The sequence below is a fragment of the Gracilinanus agilis genome, chromosome 2 (genome assembly GCF_016433145.1).
Source record: "Gracilinanus agilis isolate LMUSP501 chromosome 2, AgileGrace, whole genome shotgun sequence".
In the NCBI taxonomy this organism is placed as follows: domain Eukaryota; kingdom Metazoa; phylum Chordata; class Mammalia; order Didelphimorphia; family Didelphidae; genus Gracilinanus; species Gracilinanus agilis.
The window spans coordinates 35,094,209-35,101,282 of NC_058131.1; positions in this window are offsets into that span (position 1 = coordinate 35,094,209).

Below are 7,074 nucleotides of genomic sequence, written 5' to 3' on the forward strand. Positions count from 1 at the left end.
TTCCTTCCTTCCTTCCTTCCTTCCTTCCTTCCTTCCTTCCTTCCTTCCTTCCTTCCTTCCCCCTCTCTTTCTATCTCAGTAACAACTCTAAGACAAAAGAACAAGAGCTAGACAAGGGGGTTACGTGACTTGCCCAGGGTCTCACAGCTAGGAAGTGGCTGAGGCCCAGATGTGTACCCAGGTCCTCCTGATTCCAAACCTGTTGTGGAGTTGCAACATGGAAAATGGAGGGAGTGGCAGACTTATAACTAGCTTGCCCTCAAAGCCTATAATTATCACTTCTAATATCCAAAATAACTAAATAACAATTGTGCTGTTGCTGGAAAGGTCTAGTTCAGCTAAACAGGCAAACTGCAAAGCAGAACCAAAATGGTTCTTGCCCCAAATGGCCTCCAAAGCAATCTCCAAACCGGGAACAGCAAGCAGAGCGATCTGCTCACCTCAACCCCCAGGAACCAACTGTCCAACTGCTTTCAAACTGTCCCCTCCCCCAGAGTTCTCCGGGAAGGGGTCCCCTGGAATTCTGGGTGAGGCTCAACCCTGTATCTTGCAGGAATTCCACCCGGCCATTTTCCATGTTGCAGGAGTCTACGGTGCCACCTAACTCTTCCATGCCTTTCTTCCTCTTTCCAAAGAACTTTGCTTTGGCAACTGAATAACTCTGCAGGCATCTTTCAAAGGCATCATTTTTTAGAGCATCAGGACATTTCTGAGTGATCCAGAAGGATTCACATCCACGAACAAGAGAAGGAAGAAAAAGAGGGAGAATTGAGAGTTCGGGTTTATGCCTAAAATGTATACCTTTATGCAATCTCTCATTTAATTAGGCCATAAAAACATTCTAAGTATCTTCTATGATCTGCGCACTATGCTAGGTGCTGAGAATACAAAAATGTTTTTAAATGACAAAATCTTTGCCTTCAAGGAACTCACATTCTTGGGGATGGATGGAATATGAGATAAGTGTTGTTAAGTTTGATTCCAATCTCTACTCTCTTAGACCCTGTAATCTTTTCCCATCATTTTTCTCTCCTTTGATTAAAAAATTCTTGAAAGAATACTGGCCTTACTTGGGTTTGGATCTGGATTCTGATACTAATTATAGTTATCCCTTCCACATTGAGACTTTCCCCATCCCAGGTTCAGTATATCATAGGTTAGTATAAAAAAATTAAATGGAAATTTTTTAAATTTAAATTTTTTTATTTTAAAAATATTTTTCCATGCTTCTATGATTCATTTTCTTACTCTCTCCTCTTCCCTCCCCCCTCCCAGAACCAACAAACAATTCCACTGGGTTGTACAAATGTTACCATTTGATACCTATTATTCATTTTTCTTATAGAGTGATCTTTTAAAGCCTAAACCCCAAATCACATACCCATATACACATGTGATAAGTGATAAGTCATATATTTTTCTTTTGCGTTTCTACTCTAAATGGAAATTTTTTGAGAGTTTTGTAGAAGGCACAGATGACATGTAGAGACCAGTAGAAGACCCAGAAAAAGTTTAGAAATTCGGAAATGCAGACTTAACCCAGAATTTACAATAAAGTGCTATAAACTCCCCAGAAAAGAAAAAGAAAAGGTTCAGGATTCTTCTCTGATTCAAAGAAAGGGCCAAAAAATTTTACATATGCATTGGATGTGGAAAGGATAACTATAGATGTATAGCCATATGCAAATTATTTAATCTTACAGGTACAGAATTAGAAGGGACTTTAGAAATTGCCTGGTCCGACCAGTGGTTTTTTGGGTTTTTTTATTTAAATTTTTTTTCAATATATAAAAGTCTGTTTTTTTCCTTCCTAATTCCTCCTCTCATTAAAAAGCAGAATAAAGAAACAGAATAGTAAAACTCCTGAAAAAAATATGCTCATTCAACCAGAAGAAATTTCCACATTGGCCATGTCCAAAAAAATGTGTCTCTCAATCTGCATCCTGAGTCCACCTCTCTGACAGGTAGTGCAGGTCCTCTAGACAGTTTGTGGATCAGAGTTCTTAAGTTTTCAAAGTTGTTTTGCCTTCCCCAGACTTACTGACTGATGCGATGTTGTCACTGTTACCTAAAATACTGTCATTTCACTCTGCATCTGTTCATAGAAACCTTCCTGGTTTTATAAGTGAGGAGATGATTGTCCAGGAAAATTAAGAAACTTGTCCATGATCATACAAGTGATCAGAGGCAAATTTTACACCATGACTGACTTGGGATTATAGATTTTATTTATTTATTATTTCTTTGTAACCCTTACCTTCTGTCTTAGAATCTATACTAAGTATCAGTTCCAAGGCAGAAGAGAGGTAAAGGCTAGGAAATAGGAATTAAGTGACTTGCCCAGGGTCACATAGCTAAGAAGGGTAGGAGGTCAGATTTGAACCTAAGACCTCTTCCTGGCTCTCTAGGGATCATAGATTTTAGAGACGGGCACAATTAAGTATATGACCTTTTGATATTACAAAGGAGGAAACTGAAGAATAATGAGATTATGAGAGCACATTCTAAGTATCTTAGGCAGGATTTGATAGGTATTCCTGATCCTGGGTCTAGTGTTCTGTCCACTACAATAAATCACATCTTCAGAGATTTCAATAAATTTAAAAAATCAATAAAATGGAAATAATAATACTTGTAACATACTTTGCAATAACAAAAAGTATCTATAAAGCACATGTCGAAATGTTGACTAATTTAAATTATTATTATGGTGATGGACATCGTGGTAGAGTGGATAGAGGACCAGCATGGAAACCAAGAAAACCTGAGTTTAAATCTCCCTCTGGCACACATTGGCTGTATCACTTATTTAATCACTTGATGCTCTAGACGAGTCTCTAAGACTATATTGGAAGATTTTCATTGTCTTCCTCTATGCTTCTTTTTTTTTTTCTTTTATATCCTTACCTTCTGTCTTAGAATCAACACAAAGTATCAGTTCCAAGGCAGAAGAACAGTCAAGGGCTAAGACAATTGGGGTTAAGTGACTTGCCCAGAATCACACAGCTAAGTGTCATGGGCTAGATTTGAACTCAGGTCTTCCCAATTCTAGAATTGACTTCTAGCCACTGGACCACCCAACTGCCTCTCCCCCATGCTTCTAATGCTCTTTCTCCTTCCTCCTCACCATGTCTTCCTGACTTCTCTGGTTTCCTTCAAGTCTTAGTTAAAATACCACCTACCCTAGGAAGCCTTTCCCAATCTTTCTTAATTCTAGTGCTTATTACACTAGTGATTATTGATTATTTTTCTGTTTATCTTGTATATGCCATTTTGTATATATTTGTTTGCATGTTGTTTCCCTCTCTTGAGATTCTTTTGTCTGTCTTCCTATCCCCAGAACTTAGCACAGTGCCTGACACCTAGGAGGTGTACAATAAATCCTTATCTTCAGCCAATGTATCCTGACTTTAACTTTATTCTGTCTTCCAATCCCAGGCATTTTTCACTGGATGTCCTCCATGCTTAGAGCACTCTCCCACCTTACCATGACCTTCAGGCTTCCCTTCCCTATTTCTCACTTTCTGCAAGAAATCTTTCTTGGTCCTCCTTAATGTTAATCCATTCACTGAGGCATTATTTCCAGCTTATCATGTTTGTGTGTATGTGTATGTGTATATATAAATATACATCATATATATATATATTTGTACATTTGTTGTTTCTGTGTTGCTCTCTCATTAGATTCTGAGCTCTCTGAAGGGAGAGATATTTTTGTCTTTCTTTGTCTCCAGAACACTAATAGCATACAGTAGGCACTTCAATGCTTCTTGAATAACTTGTCTTGGAAGATGGTCATGCCAGAACAAGAGAGGTTGGAAAAAGAGTGGGATTGAGGACTCCAGTTCTGGAAGAGTTTCATCTTAGATGATGGTAGAATATCCATGTGGAGATGTCCAGGAGGCATCTAGAATTCTAGAGGGATGGTGGACCTGAGTATATTGATTCATGAGCCACTTGTGTACAGCATGGATGATAAAAACACCCCCAAGTCCAAGGGAAAGTATAGAGAGAAACCATCTCCCCTAGTTTTACACAAAATGCTCATAGAATTCAATGCTAATTTACATAAATTATACACAATATATATCCAACACTCAATAAGAAAAAAAGTCACAATTTGGTTCCACACAACAAGTTATGAGACTTCCCATGAGATTACAAAATTTCATTTTAATAGATATTTACTAAACATTTACTATATAGAAGAGAGAGGAAGCAGAGAGTTAGAGGACACATCTCACTGCCAGGAAGAGCCATGCCATCTCTGTAAACCTGGGTAAGTCACCAGACCTGTCAGCGTTCTAAGTAGCAAAGACTAAGTTTTTGAGAAAATGCCAACCTGCATTGATAAGGAGAGTTCCCTAGACCAAAGAAATTATTGGTCCTGTCCCTCTATCTACTATCTTTCCCATAAAACCTTCCACTCTATTTTTTTTATTGTTTAGAGAATTCTATTTAGAATAAGAGAATTTTTAGAATAATAGAATAAATACAATATTGCTCAGAGAAATCCCACGTAGGTCCTTTCCCCTTTTTTATGATCTCTTTGGGATACAGAACCAGGAATTATATTACAGGATCAGTGGATATGCATGGTTTTATAGCCCTTTGGGCATAGTTCCAAATTAACCTTCAGAATGGTTGGATCCATTCACAACTCCACCAACAATGCATTAGTGTCCTAATTTTTCCACCTCCCCTCCAGCATTGACCACTTTCCTTTACTGTCATATTGGCCAATCTGATAGGTGTGAGTCCTCCAGCAATGTAGATTTTAATCCATCTATCCCCTGTTCATGTCTTGTGAGTCTTGTCCATGTCTTTCCATAAGTTTTCCATAGGAAGTCTACTCAACATGCTATAGTCCTTCCAAGCTTTCTATCATCATTGAGAAGATATCTTGGTGCCCTTTGGCTGGCCATCTGCCATCCCTTGCCCTTACCAAATGGTCAGTCCATCTTCTCTTCATTTCATAAATCTTCCTGAGAATGAATTGTAAACATCTATGTGAGTCTGAGTGGCAGGCTCTCTAAATCAAAGCTCTCTTCCCAATCCACCATTCCCTGTTCCCTCATGCCTATCTCTTCAATATCCTTATGCTACACTTCCATACCCTTCCACTATGTCCTCTGGAACTCCTGTTCTATTGTTAATAAGCTGCCCTTCACATTTGGCCTGTATCTTCCCCTTGAACTTTATTTTTACATATATTTTGTATTTATGTCTTACATTTATTAATATTTGCATATATAAACCAATGGATCACAGATCCATTTGAGCAGTTGAATATAAATGTCCCCAGTAGAATGGGAGCTCCTTGACTTTGTTGTTCCAGAGTATAGCACGACTACCTGGTTTGGGGGGGTGGCCATCTGGGAGCTCAGTTTGAGGAGGATACCCAAAGAATTTTCACCATTTCTCACCTGGAAGCTTCTAGATTTCATGTTCTTAGAAGCATCCTTCTGCACAATGAATCTCACTCTAATTCCTGCCTCCTCAGATCATTTCCTATCCCAGCGATAGGACTCCATCACGCCCCTCTTTGAGCTTCTTTGTATGTGTTCTCTCCCTCTAGACTTTGAGCTCCTTAGGGGCAAGGACTGTCTTCTACCTTTCTTTCTTTTTTTTTTTCTAGCACATAGTACACTTTTAATAAATGTTTCTTAACTATTCACTAATATGTTGGATAAATGCTTGTTGAAAGTGATATTGAATCAACATCAGATTGAGTGCCCTAAACTTTTTTTTTTTCTAGGTCAGACTCTTTGCATGAATCCAAGTTTTCTCACCACTAGATTCAGGATGAAAATTCTTTTCACTTATCTAATTAAGGGGGTGAAGTATTTCTAGGATAATGGCTCTGATTCTCCTATTGCATTTCTCCTCTACCTGAGTGCTGACTTTGAAGTGAATGAGAGGGAGGGTGCTGGGTTGCAGATTCTCTGAGGGGGACAGATTCTCATCCTTGGTTAAGCCAAAGATTTCTCCTCTCCAGGCACAGACTTTTAGAAAACACTTAAAATTCTCCCACGGCCAAATGTCCAACAAAACCTTATCCACTGTTTGCCAAGCCCTTTCAGCAGCTTAGTGAGGAAGGTCCTCTGATCATTCAGTTGTTGCGGGTGCAGCAACAAGAAGGGATAGTATGAAAGTGAGTAGGAAAGATAAGAAGGTAACTCAAAACTGGGGGAAAGATTAGGGATGATTCTGCCAAAGGGCAGGAGGAAAAGCTTAGTCGGGCCAGAAAGAAATCCTTTTTTTTTGCCTGGATTTTTTTTCTCCTGAGCAGTAGGATGATGGGCTATAGCCCCATTGACCAAAGTTCCAAACAGAGAAGTTATGATCAACCAATTAGTCAACAAGCAGGTCTGAAGTGCCCTCTTTGGGCCAGGCAAGATAAAGTGTAGGATGCGATGCTATAAGTGTTCTGCCATCCAAATGGATTTCCACATCGTGATTTTTTCCACCATGATTTATCATTTGATTGGAATAAATTCAAGAGAAAGGGATTAGGAAAGGGAGATATTTACAAAATTAAACCAGCAGTAGAGAAGGCTCCTGATTATGGAGACTACTCCTGCGTTGGTTGTATTCTAATAAATTGCAAATAAGTTAAAATTTTATTTAATCAGAAAGGGAGGTGAGGGAGGGGTGGGGATAAATATTTAGCACTGTGCCTGGAATCAGGAAGACCTGAGTTCAAATTTGACCTCAATCGCTTAATCCTTATATGACTGGAGGCAAGTCATTTAACCTCTGTTTTCATCAATTTCCTCATCGATTAAATGGGGATAATGATGGCATATACTTCCCAGGGTCATGCTGGGCAGTTGAGTAGTATATTGGATTGAGTGCTGGGCCTGCAGACAGGAAGACACATCTTCCTGAGCTCAAATCTGGCTTCAGATACTTATTAGCTGTATGATCCCTGATTAAGTCATTTAAGCCGGGTTGTCTAGTCCTTTCCCTTCTGTCTTAGAGTTGTACTAAGACAAAAAGAAATGGAGAAGGAAGGAAGGAAGGAAGGAAGGAAGGAAGGAAGGAAGGAAGGAAGAAAAAGAAAGAAAGAAA